This window comes from Heptranchias perlo, chromosome 14, assembly GCF_035084215.1.
Source record: "Heptranchias perlo isolate sHepPer1 chromosome 14, sHepPer1.hap1, whole genome shotgun sequence".
Taxonomy (NCBI): Eukaryota; Metazoa; Chordata; class Chondrichthyes; order Hexanchiformes; family Hexanchidae; genus Heptranchias; species Heptranchias perlo.
In genome coordinates this window covers 60459364-60473428 of record NC_090338.1, presented here as the reverse complement: position 1 = coordinate 60473428, position 14065 = coordinate 60459364, and the positions used below count along the sequence as shown (strand labels likewise).

General features: G+C 44.7%; 1 protein-coding gene across 1 annotated transcript in view; it reads right to left on the bottom strand.

Moving 5' to 3' along the window:
• kif20a (kinesin family member 20A) overlaps window positions 1-7225 on the bottom strand; it is a 54746-nt gene extending 47521 nt beyond the window's left edge. The window contains exon 1 of the mRNA XM_067996487.1: window positions 7134-7225. The gene's annotated coding sequence lies outside the window, so the exon portion shown is untranslated. The remainder of the gene's footprint in view (window positions 1-7133) is intronic.
• Window positions 7226-14065: the final 6840 nt, after the last annotated feature.

Below are 14065 nucleotides of genomic sequence, written 5' to 3'. Positions count from 1 at the left end.
CAGGCTCCAGGCAACTACTATCTGACACACTGAGCACAGCTCCAGCAGAGGCTCCTGGCACAAATTTTGTTTTATAATCACAATAAAAAAGTTTCAAAGAGGAAGCAGCGATTTGCCGTTATACTGGAGATCATTAGCAGAATTCTATCACCAATGTAACACTGCCTACTGTGATTGCAAGGAAATGAGAGTTTTGGGTGTTTGAAGCTTTGCCCCCTTATCCACAATGCAGGATGGTCATTAATTTGCAGCTAATGATCTCTCCAGAGCAGTAAATGGCTGCATTTAGTTAAAAAGAAAACATCTACTTTGACAGTTGTTTTAATTAATGCAACTGCTACAGGAAAGAAATATGTTTGCACAGGAAAATAGACCATTCACAACTGACAAAATGATTCAAGTGTGCTTTCGCAGATAGAACTGAAAATATCTGCAATTCAATCTGAACTAAAAACATTAAAGATTACGGAACCAGGGCTTTCAAAACCCAGTGGAATCTCAGTTATCCAGATCATCATTATCCCTACTTATCTACACCTCAGAGAGTTCAGCTTACATTTGCCGTACTATTTGTTTTTAATATTTTTCTCATTATATTCTCTATTTATGTTTATATGAAAAGCTGTGCGTTTCCTCCTCCTCCTCAATGTCCCAAAGTGCTTCACAACCAATGAATTACTTTTGAAAATGCAACCACTTGTTAAATAGCCAATCGCCACATGCAATTTCTGCACAGTAAGGTCCCACAAACAACAAAAATAAAAACAGAAAATGCTGTAAACAGTCAGCAGGTCAGGCAGCATCTGTGGAGAGAGGAAAGTTGGGTTAACGTTTCAGGTCTATGACCTTTTGTCAGAACCTACAAACAAACGAGCTGAATGATCAGTTAAGCTGTTTTAGGGTAGTTGGTTGATGGAGGAATGTTGACTTGAACACAGAACTCCTTGCTAGTCTTTAAATAGTGCCATTTAAGTGTGATATTTTATGTTCACCCGAGTGACCAGAACAGGCAGACAGTTTAATGTCTAATCTGATAGCTGTCACAATTGACAACACAGCACTTCCTCAACATGGCATGGAAATATCAGCCTAGATTATGAGCTCTAGTTCTTGAACCTACAACTTCTGACTCAGGTGGGTGACACCAACTGAACCAAGCTGACAACGAAGGCATCGAGGTTAGTGGAAATCTGGAACCCTCTTCCGCCAAAAAACTGTTGAGGCTATGTCAGTTGAAAATTTCAAAACTGAGATTGATAGATTTTTATTAAGCAAGAGTATTAAGATGTATGGAGCCAAGTCAGGTAAATGGAGTTAAGATACAGATCAGTCACGATCTAACTGAATGGTGGAAAAGCTCAAGGGGCTGAATGGCCTAGTCGTGTTCCTATTACTATGTAATCTTGTACAGTTCCACAAGCACCTGTGGTACCTTACCCAAGTGGCTCTTCATTCTTACCAGACGTCCACAGGGGTCTCTGGACAGGGATTAGAAGAGCAAATCATGACCAGTTTTTCCATGCCCTAACCTAGGGGCACTGAAGCCAATTATCAGGCCCATACCACCACTCCAGCTGAGATTAGCCAATTCAATACACGACTCAAACCCAGGATCTGCCTGGTCTGTGTGGCTCAGCTGTTTACCAGGTAAACTCAGCCATCGGGGGAGCCAATTTAATAGTCCTAATATTTAAGACTAGATATGTGCCTATAGTAACTGAATTAAACCATCGCAAATCAACTGGTCTTCTCAGTTCTTAGAGAGAACAGGGAGTTAGTTCTCCTTACTTCAAAGCAAAGGTATCTTGGCAGAGAATGGGGGGTGCATTACCACATGTTTCTCCTTTGCAAACAGCATTTCGGTTGACCTCCCCATGTCAAAGGTTGCTGCTAGATTCCACAACTCCACCATGGCAGCATGAAAGTCACAGCAGGAAAATACAAAATTCCACAAAAGCTGTCGGATAGTATAAACTGGCTACAAATTGAAGCCAAATTTTGCTGCACATAAGCTGGATTGACATGCAAAAAAATGCTTACAAAGTCCATTACTGATAGACAGGCTTGGGTTCTTGAAAATAAAATCATGCACAAACAGAATTTGTATATAAATGAGCTTCATTAAAAGAATTGCTGTAACAGCCAACCATTGTATATACAGCACACAGATATCTGGTAAACTCGCCAATTAAAATTGTTTACAAAAAAAATCCCTTACAATTTAAACCAGCAATAGGCAACTTTTAATATCAAACCACAAACATGCTAGGAATACCACAAAGAGATCAAACATGCAACAAGACACACTTATTTTAGTTCATCTCTAACAGCTAAGTATCAAATCCACTTACAACAGATGAATTTAAGCCATAACAAATAATAGGAACACTTGCACTTCTCTTAATATCAGGAAAGTGACCTCCATGAGCCATTCTTCCTTTTTAACATTTGCATTAGATGCCAGTCTCTGTCATGCTAATAGACCCAGCTACATAACAGAGACACAAGTGAGTAAAAATGCAACAGACCAACTTCATGTACTTTGCTGGAAGAGGGTCTTAATTGAACAAAGTATTTAGTGAATTTTTGTGATTCTCCCCACAGGTTCTGTTGTTTGTGTGATTAGCAAGGGAGAACTGTAGGTCTGCAGTTCCCTGAACAGCCGTTCTATAAAAGGAACATCCGGACACCAAGAACTAAAGCTATTCTACTGTGGCCAGGCATATTTTTCATTATTTAAGAGTCAATATTACAAATGCACACTATCAGCAGGGAATCTCACCAACCAGTTGTGTGCATCAGGAAATTGCAGGCATGCTGCCTACAATTTTCCACCCAATTAAAATTAATGTTCAGAAAACCATGGGCAGCATGCCCAAGATTTGCTGATATTTGCAGCCAGTAGACAAGGCTGTCTGCAAGTAGCACACATTCATAAAATCAGCTCCAATGTCTCTTTATATCTTACCCTGAATCAAAGCATTGCCCTTAGGCAGAATGGTTAAACTTTAAGTGAATTCTATTACAGGTTACTTCCTTCCCTTTCTCTTGTGGTGGCCTCTTTGTCAAATTGTTTCCATATTGCCTGCTGTACAAGATCTCCTCCAGTGGAGTTTGCAGTTTCTAATTTTGGAGCATTTAGAACTAGAATCTCTGGAATTATTATCTCCAGTGATCAAAAAAAAAATACCCCAGAGCACACCTCTCCAATGGGTGAGCACATTTATCAGACCATACAGGGTACGGTAGCGTAGTGGTTATGTTCCTGGAGTAGTAATCTATTAATCCACACAGCACAAAATCAAATCCCACCATGTCAGTTTGAGAATTTGAATTCAGTTTTCAAAAAGTTGGAAATAAAAAGCTGTCAGATTGTCATTAAAAAAAAAAGTCAACTGGTTCATGAAGGCCCTTAGGAAACATTCTGCTCTTACTTAGTCTGGCTTATATATGACTCCAGTCCCACACTCTTAATTGCCCCCTGAAATGGACTAGCCTGCCACTCGGTTGTATCAAAACACCTAACCAGTGGTTCAAGGCCCTCCAGTCTGTTTTTCCTGTAGATGTTGACTGACCTGATATTTTCCAGTATAGTGTCGCACGATAGCGAGTATGGGAATTGTAGGATATGACAGGTAAATACGTGGCTGGAGAAAAGTGCAGGAGGGAGGGCTTCAGATTCTTGGGACATCGGGACCAGTTCTGGGGCACAAGGGATCTGTTCAAGATGGACAGGTTGCACCTGAACAGAGCTGGGGCCAATGTCCTCGTGGTAAGGTTAACTAGTGCTGTGGGGGAGGGTTTAAACTAATTTGGCAGGAAGATGGGCACCAGGATGAAACATTAGAGAGGAGAAACCAGGAGCACAGAGGACTGGGAGGGACAAATAGCACTAGAGTAAAGAAGAGTTCATAAATAGATGGGATCAGACAGAGGCCAAATGCAAGGCAATCTAAGATGAGTTTAGAACATATGTGCGTAAATGCACGTAGCGAGGTAAATAAGGCTGGTGAGCTGCAGGCTCAAGTCACCAAATGGGACTATGATATAGTGGCAATAACAGAGACCTGGCTCAAAGGAGAGGATTGGGTACTTAATATTACTGGCTACAAGGTATTCAGGAAAGATAGCAAAGGAAAGAAAGGAGGGGGTTGGCAGTATTGATCAAAAAAACTATTATAGCACTAGAAAGGGATGATGTAGCTGAGGGGTCAAAGGCAGAATCGATTTGGTTAGAATTAAGGAATAGAGGAGCTATTACGCTACTGGGTGTATGCTATAGGCCACCAAATAGTGGTAAGGAGATAGAGGGACAAATTTTCAGGCAAATTACAGAAAGATGCAAGAATTATAGAATGGTGATAATGGGGGACTTGAATTATCCTAATATAGACTGGGACAGTAACACTGTAAAAGACAGAGGAGCAGGAATTCCTCAAATGTGTACAGGAGAACTTTCTGGAACAGTGTGTTTCCAGCCCAATGAGAAAGGAAGCAGTGCTGGATCTAGTTCTGGGGAATGAAGCAGGGCAGGTGGAGCACATTTCAGTGGAGGGTGCATCTGGGGAACAGTGATCATAATATCATTAGGATTGGAATAGTTATGGAAAAGGACAAGGAAAAATCAAATGTGAAAATACTTAACTGGAGGAGGGCTAATTTCAGTGAGTTAAAAAGGGATCTTGCCCAGGTGGATTGGAAGCAAAAATTGGTAGACAAAACAGAAATTGAACATTGGGAGGCCTTCAATGAGGAGTTAGTTCAGGTACAGAGTAGACACATTCCTACAAGGGGGAAAGGGAGGGCATCCAAAGCTAGAGCTCCCTGAATGACTAAAGATGTAGAGATTATAATGAAACTGAAAAAGGAAGTTTATGACAAATGTAAGGTTCTAATAAAGTAGAGAACCAGGCTGAATACAGAAAGTGCAGGGGAGATCTTAAAAAGGGAATAAGAGGGGCAGCGGTTCAAGAAGGCGGCTCACCACCACCTTCTCAAGGGCAATTAGGGATGGGCAATAAATGCTGGCCTTACCAGCGACGCCCACTTCCCATGAACGAATAAAGAGAGTATGAGAACAGATTAACAGCTAGCATAAAAAGGAACCCAAAAGTCTTTTATAAACATATAAATAGCAAAAGGGTAGTCAAAGGAAGGATGGGGCCAATTAGGGACCAAAAAGGAGATCTTCTTGTGAAGTATTCACATCAGTCTTCACTAGAGAAGAGGATGCTGCCATTATAGCAGTAAAGGAGGTATTAGCGATATTGGATAGGATAAAAATAGAGGGCGTACTTAAAAGATTGGCAGTACTCAAAGTAGAAAAGTCACCCCGTTCAGATGGGATGCATCCTAGGTTATTGAGGGAAGTAAGAGTGGAAATTTCAGAGGGCCTGGCCACAATCTTCCAATCCTCCTTAGATATAGGGATGGTGCCAGAGGACTGGAGGATTGCAAATGTTATATCCCTGTTCTAAAAAGGGGAGTGAGATAAACCCGACAATTATAGGCCAGTCAGCCTAACGTCGGTAGTGCGCAAACTTTGAGACACAAAAATCTGGGACAAAATTAATTGACATTTGGAAAGTATGGGCTAATAAATGAAAGTCAGCACAGATTTGTTAAAGGAAAATCATGTTTGACTAACTTGATTTGAGTTCTTTGATGAAGTAACAGAGAGGGTTAATGAAGGTAGTGGAGTTGATGTTGTAAATATGGACTTTCAAAGGGCATTTGATAAAGTACCACATTATAGACTTGGTAACAAAATTGAACCCCATGGGATTAAAGAGACAGTGGCCATGTGGATACAAAATTGGACAAAAAGCAGAGTAGTGGTGAACGGTTATTTTTCAGACTGGAGGGAAGTATACGATGGTGTTCCCCAGGGGGTCAGTATTAGGACCACTGCTCTTTTTGATATATATTAATGACCTGGACTTGGATATGGAGGGTATAATTTCAAAGTTTGCAAATGACAAAACTCAAATGTAGTAAACAATGTGCAGGATACTAACAGACTTCAGGAGGACAAAGACAGGCTGGTGAAATGGGCAGACATAGGCAGATGAAATTTAGCACACAGAAGTATGAAATGATACATTTTGGTAGGAAGAATGAGGCAAGGCAATATAACATAAATGGTACAATTTTAAAGGGGGTGCAGGAACAGACACCTGGGGGTGCATACACACAAATCTTTGAAGGTGGCAGGACAAGTTGAGAAAGCTGTTAAAAAAGCATATGGGATCCTGGGCTTTATTAATAGGGCATAGAGTACAAAAGCAAGGAAGTTAGGCTAAACCTTTATAAAACACAGGTTAGGCCTCAGACAGAGTACTGCATTCAATTCTGGGCACCACACTTTAGGAAGGAGGTCAAGGCCTTAGAGAGGGTGCAGAAGAGATTTACCAGAATGGAGCAGGGATGAGGGATTTCAGTTACATGGAGACTGGAGAAGTTGGGTTTGTTCTCCTTAGAACAGAGAAGGTTACGGTGAGATTTGATAGGGGTGTTCAAAATCATGAACAGTTTTGATAGTGGCTGAAGGGTCGGTAACCAGAGGACACAGATTTAAGGTGATCTGCAAAAGAGCCAGAGGCCACATGAGGAAACATGTTTAATCACAGCAAGTTGTAATGATCTGGAATGCACTGCCTGAAAGGGTGGCGGGAGCAGACTCAATAGTAACTTTCAAAAAAAGAATTGGATAAATACTTGAAGGGGATAAATTTACAGGGCTATGGGGAAAGAGCTGGGGATTGGGACTAATTGCATAACTCTTTCAAAGCTTTCGCATTTGTACGATGTGCCGAATGGCCGTCTCCTGTGCTTTACCCACTATGATCATTTGCCTTTTTACCTCCCTGTAAAGAGGCCGCTTTGATCGGTCACATTGTGAACCTGCACCACTGTAAGTCCCGGTGCTAGGGAGGCGCTGCGCGATGAGTTGCCCGGCCCGACATCCTGCCTCACAGGTTATTGGAGCGGCCGCCTGAAGATAACTAAACGTCAAATAGCGACCCCAGCACAACCCGAGTCCGGACATGGAGAGGCAGAGGCCGGATCCGCCGCGGGGGGGAAAGGGACCCAATTCGCCCCGTCGCCCGAGGGGAGCGGGGGCCGGGACTTACCTGGAAGTCGCGGCCTCTCGGTCCCCACGCACCGCTGTCCGTCTCCAGATGTGTCCTTCACCTCCGCGCGCTGCGCTATAACGACTCGCCTTTTTCAAACATCGCGCTGCAGCCTATAGCTTCCAATCGCCGTCCACTGTCCAGTGACTTCACTTTACCGCATGCGCACTATGGCACCGTGCCGATTTGAGAACGGGTGACGCCATATTTAGTAAGGGCAGAAAAAAAAGTATTACTCTTTCCTGCCCTCTCATAGAATCAACAACAACTTGCTTTCATATAGCGCCTTTAACTGGACAAACGTCCAAAACGCTTCACAGAGGTGTAATGAAAAATGGACTCCAAGCCAAAGAAGGAGATATTGGAGGAGTGACCAAAAAGCTTGGTCAAAGGGGTTGAGTTTAAGGAGGGTCTCGAAGGTGGAGAGGTGGAGGGGTTTTGGGAAGGAATTCCAGGGCCTAGGTGGCTGAAGGCATGGCTACCATGGTGGAGCAAAGGGAGGGATGCACAAGAGGAAGAGTCAGAGGAACGGAGAATTAAGAGGGAGGGAGCTGTAGGGCGGGAAGAGGATACAAAGATTTGGAGGGGTGAGGGATTTAAACAGTGAATGAGAATTTTAAATTTGAGTGTTGTGGGACCAGGAGTCAATTTAGGTCAGTAAGACCAGGCACGATGGACGAATAAATGGACTCACCTCCTGACTCCCCAAAGCCTTTCCACCATCTACAAGGCACAAGCCAGGGGTGTGATGGAATAGTCTCCACTTGCCTGGATGAGTGCAGTTCCAACAACACTCAAGAAGCTCGACACCATCCAAGACAAAGCATCCCGCTTGATTGGGACCCCATCCAGCACCCTAAACATTCACTCCCTTCAACACCGGCGCACTGTGGCAGCAGTGTACACCATCCACAGGATGCACGGCAGGAACTCACCAAGGCTTCTTCAACAGCACCTCCCAAACCCACAACCTCTACCACCTAGAAGGACAAAGGCAGCAGGCACATGGGAACAACACCACCTGCACGTTCCCCTCCAAGTCACACAGCATCCCCACTTGGAAATATATCGCCGTTTCTTCATTGTCGCTGGGTCAAAATCCTGGAACTCCCTACCTAACAGCACTGTGGGAGAACCGTCACCACACGGACTGCAGCGGTTCAAGAAGGTGGCTCACCACCACCTTCTCAAGGGCAATTAGCGTTGGGCAATAAATTCTGGCCTTGCCAGCGCCGCCCACATCCCATGAACGAATAAAAAAAAATAGGATTTGGTGCAGGATAGTTGAGTTTTGGATGAGCTGAAGTTTACGAAGAGTAGAGGATAGGAGGGCAGCCAGGGCAGCATTAGAGTAGTCAACTCTGGAGGTGGCAAAGGCATGGATGAGGGTTTTAGCGGAAGATAAGCTGATGTAAAGATGGAGATGGGCAATAGAAATTTCAGCTCTGGACAACTATGCTGGTACTAGCTCCACATTGGTTTTCCTCTAACCTGTTTTCCAGTCATTTCTCCATACCCTTGGTAATATTTTTCTTGAAGTATTTAAATCATCCTTAAATTGACTCAGCTTCAGTTGCCACTTATTGTAACATAATCCATATTCTAATAGCATTGCGGGAAAACATTCTTATAATCTCCCCTAATGCATTTATTACTAACCCATACATGTCAATCGTATAGGTGTTTCATGCTGACAGTCGGCAATAAGCAATAGAACATCATACCGGACTTCGTTCTAGTTTTAAACTGTTAAGCACATTTATTAAGCAAACAGTGAACAAGTGGCGATATAACATATATGTATTTATGGTAGAAATCCTATCATCTATCTCCTTGAAGGGAAATTAACAAATGTTCACAAAATAAATGCTAATCTGTTGCTCTATAAATAACTACTATATACACAGCGATATATTTGTTACAGGCACTTTGGGTAATGGGAGGAAGGAGAATGCCAGCATTAACTGAAAGGGAGTGGAGAGAGGGAGAGTACCAACAAATAATGGGGGGGGGGGGAAGAAGATTGCAGCATGGAATGGGGAAGTGGAAGAAGAGTACCAACTTAACAGATTTGGAAGGGAGATGAGTGCCAGTTTGAATTGTTGGGGAGAGGGAGAAGAGCACCAATATGAACTGGGAAGGTTGATGGAGAACAGAGTGCCTTTATGAAGGGTGGAGAGGTGGATGGGGTAAAAAGATTTTCTGATCTGGATCTAGAGGGCTGGAGTGGCTTTGCGAACTTAAACAGTGGGGGTTGGATATGTTTTGGGTAAGTGGTTGGTCTGTTGAAAATCCAAATGTTATAAAACCCAACACTAATGTCCTCTAGGTCGACATGGAAGCAAATGCCACTTTGCCAACTATCCCCTTCACAAGCCCCTAGAAAAGATCAATAGGTGCCCAGAAACACCCGTAGTATCCATGACCCTGGCAATCTTGAGGGAAACCTATGGCACTCTGAAGGTGAGAAAGGGCTTGTCTGATCTCACCCAGTTATAGCACACAGTGACGATCTTAAGGATCTCTGTGCCAGGAGCTACTAAGTATGACATGAAAAGAGCATTGCTGGGCGAACTGCTTCATCAGGAGCAAATCACGTCCTTCCAAGCAGCTGGCTGACAAATTTAATATCACCAACTACCTCTGACTACTTCCACCACCTCCAACTTTCAGGATCCCACCGTGCTCTGTGAAGTCCAGTGCAAACTGACAGCATTAGAGCTGGCTCTCTACAACACAGCCATCTCTCAGGCACACCTCAGCTCTATGCTTAATAATGTTAAGAACTGCAGCAGGTGCCAAGGAAAATTTATGCAAGTTCTGGGAGCCTGACCTGCTACCCCTCTCAGGAGAAGGTTGGAAAGAGGCATTAGGACTAGCCCTCACAGCTTACACCTGCAGCAGAATGAGAGACAATCAATTAATTGCCAACTGTCAGCATTTGACACCAACAGTCAGTGTTTTGGGAGCCGGATGGCATGTTAGCATTTGTTGACAAAAATCAACGCCGTCTGCGTCCCTCTCCCGTCAACTCCACTCCTCGAGTCATACTGCTACTGAAATGATTCTGGTCTCTGCTTAACACGGACAGCAGTTCTTGTGAGAACAGGAGTTTCTGCCTGCAGTATGGAGCACTCAGAAGCACTTCATTAGCAGAAGCAATTTGTAAGAGTGCTGCTGAGGGGAGAGCAAAAGGAAGAGGGAATGCATGGATGGAAGGGAAAGAGTAACCGATGATAATGAAGGAGAGAGAGTGAAGGGATAGGGAAATAGATGGAAATAAAGGGCAAAAGAAAGAGGAGAAAGAAGGGGAGAGGGAAGGGTACAGAAGTTGAGAATGGTGCTTTAGAAGGACGAAGAGAGAGCTAGGAGCAGCCTTTGAGGTGCAGGAAGTAAGAGAGCTCAAGCATTAACAAAGACAGAGATGGGAAGGAAAGTGCAGCAATTTTTAAAATTCGTTCATGGGATGTGGGTGTCGCTGGCAAGGCCAGCATTCATTGCCCATCCCTAATTGCCCTTGAGAAGGTGGTGATGAGCCGCCTTCTTGAACCACTGCAGTCCATGTGGTGAAGGTTCTCCCACAGTGCTGTTAGGTAGGGAGTTCCAGGATTTTGACCCAGCGACCTTGAAGGAACAGCGATATATTTCCAAGTCGGGACGGTGTGTGACTTGGAGAGGAACATGCATGTGGTGTTGTTCCCATGTGCCTGCTGCCCTTGTCCTTCTAGGTTTGGGTCACGGGTTTGGGAGGTGCTGTCCAAAAAGCCTTGGTGAGTTGCTGCAATGCATCCTGTGGATGGAACACACTGTAGCCATGGTGCAGCATTGGTGAATGAAGTGAATGTTTAGGGTGGTGGATGGGGTGCCAATCAAGCAGGCTGCTTTGTCCTGGATGGTGTCGAGCTTCTTGAGTATTGTTGGAGCTGCACTCATCCAGGCAAGTGGAGAGTATTCCATCACACTCCTGGCTTGTGCCTTGTAGATGATCGAAAGGCTTAGGGGAGTCAGGAGGTGAGTCACTCATCACAGAATGCCCAGCCTCTGACCTGCTCTTGTAGCCACAGTATTTATGTGGCCAGTCCAGTTAAGTTTCTGGTCAATGGTAACCCCCAGGATGTTGATGGTGGGGGATTCGGTGATGGTAATGCCATTGAATGTCAAGGGGAGATGGTTAGACTCTCTCTTGTTGGAGATGGTCATTGCCTGGCACTTGTCTGGCGTGAATGTTACTTGCCACTTATCAGCCCAAGTCCAGGTCTTGCTGCATGCGGGCACGGACTGCTTCATTATCTGAGGGGTTGCGAATGGAATTGAACACTGTGCAATCGTCAGTGAACATCCCCATTTCTGACCCTATGATGGAGGGAAAGGCATTGATGAAGCAGCTGAAGATGATTGGGCCTAGGACACTGCCCTGAGGAACTCCTGGAGCAATGTCCTGGGGCTGAGATGATTGGCCTCCAACAACCACTCCTTTGTGCTAGGTACGACTCCAGCCACTGGAGAGTTTTCCCCCTGATTCCCATTGACTTCAATTTTACTAGGGCTCCTTGGTGCCACACTCGGTCAAATGCTGCCTTGATGTCAAGGGCAGTAACTCTCACCTCACCTCTGGAATTCAGCTCTTTTGTCCATGTTTGGACCAAGGCTGTAATGAGGTCTGGAGCTGAGTGGTCCTGGCGGAACCCAAACTGAGCATCGGTGAGCAGGTTATTGGTGAGTAAGTGCCACTTGATAGCACTGTCGATGACACCTTCTGTCACTTTGCTGATGATTGAGAGTAGACTGATGGGGCGGTAATTGGTCGGATTGGATTTGTTCTGCTTTTTGTGGACAGGACATACCTGAGCAATTTTCCACATTGTCGGGTAGATGCCAGTGTTATAGATGTACTGGAACAGTTTGGCTAGAGGCGCAGCTAGTTCTGGAGCACAAGTCTTCAGCACTACAGCTGGGATGTTGTTGGGGCCCATAGTCTTTATTGTATGCACTGCACTCAGCCGTTTCTCGATATCATGTGGAGTGAATCGAATTGGCTGAAGACTGGCTTCTTTGATGGTGGGGATATCGGGAGGAGGCCGAGATGGATCATCAACTCGGCACTACTGGCTGAAAATGGTTGCAAACGTTTCAGCCTTGTCTTTTGCACTCACGTGCTGGGCTCTGCCATCATTGAGGATGGGAATGTTTACAGAGCCTTCTCCTCCCGTTAATTGTTTAATTGTCCACCACCATTCATGACTGGATGTGGCAGGACTGCAGAGCTTTGACCTGATCCATTGGTTGTGGAATCGCTTAGCTCTGTCTATAGATGTTGCTTCCACTGTTTAGCATGCACGTAGTCCTGTGTTGTAGCTTCACCAGGTTGGCACCTCATTTTTAGGTACACCTGGTGCTGCTCCTGGCATTCTCTTCTAAACTCCTCATTGAACCAGGGTTGATCCGCTGGCTTGTTGGTGATGGTAGAGTGAGGAATATGCTGAGCCATGAGGTTACAGATTGTGCTGGAATACAATTCTGTTGCTGCTGATGGCCCACAACACCTCATGGATGCCCAGTTTTGAGCTGCTAGATCAGTTCTGAATCTATCCCATTTAGCACGGTGGTAGTGCCACACAACACGTTGGATGGTGTCTTCAGTTTGAAGACAGGACTTCGTCTCCACAAGGACTGTGCGGTGGTCACTCCTACCAATGTCATGGTCAGATGCATCTGCGGCAGGTAGATTGGTGAGGACGAGGTCAAGTAGGTTTATCCCTCGTGTTGGTTCACTCACCACCTGCCGCAGGCCCAGTCTGGCAGCTATATCCTTTAGGACTCGACCAGCTCAGTCAGTAGTGGTGCTACCGAGCCAGTCTTGGTGATGGACATTGAAATCCCCCACCCAGAGTACATTCTGTGCCCTTGCTACCCTCAGTGCTTCCTCCAAGTGGTGCTCAACATGGAAGAGGACTGATTCATCAGCATTAACTAAGAAGGGGAAGATGAGTGCGAGCATGAACTGTGGGTAGAAGGGGAAAGGGCATAGATTGAACTGAGGAGTTTTGAGGGGGAAAAAAGTGCCAGCTGGAACTGGGGGGATGAAGAAGTGTTGGCGGGAGGGTAAGAACAAATTTAAATTGGGTTGTGGGAATTGTTTTTCATATTTTAACATTAAAAAATCTATTAATTGTAAATTAGAAAAGTGATTGAGATTAACCAAAATGCATCATTTTTAATGGAAACATCCAAAAGTTTCCGGGGGGTAGGGGTCATGACCCCACACCCTCTTAGAAATGCACCACCAACTTTGTGCCTTATGCTTTTGGATTTTACCCTCCAGGCGTTCCTGTACTTGTATCTTTTCCTCCACTACAATAAAGGAATGTTGTGCATGCCTACAGCGTAGATTACAAAAGCATGTAACGACTTGTTTCCACACATATATATCAGGGCGTTCTTGCGTTGTCAGCTTTTTGGGAGTTGGTAGTCAGCTTTTTCTGGTTTTCCAGTAGGGCACATATGCCAACACTGGACTTACATAGAAGTATTGTGACAGTGGTGGAGGGTTAAAACTAATTTGGCAGGGAGAGGGATACCAGGATGAAGCATTAGAGAGCAGATACAAGATACACAGAGGACTGGGAGAGATGAACAGCAACAGGATAAAGAGTAGTTCAAAAATAGGAGAGACCAGACAGGGGGGAATATGAGGAAGACTAAGATGGGTTTGGCGTGCATGTGCATAAATGCATAGAGCATGGTAAATAAGGTTGGTGAGCTGCAGGCACAAGTTGCCACATGATATAGTGGCAATATCAGAGACCTGGCTCAAACAAGGGGAGGATTGGGCACTTAATATTCCTGGCTACAATATATTCAGGGAAGATAAGGAAGGAAAAAAGTGGGGGGTGGGGTGGCAGCTGGGGGATCAAAGATACTGTTACAGCACA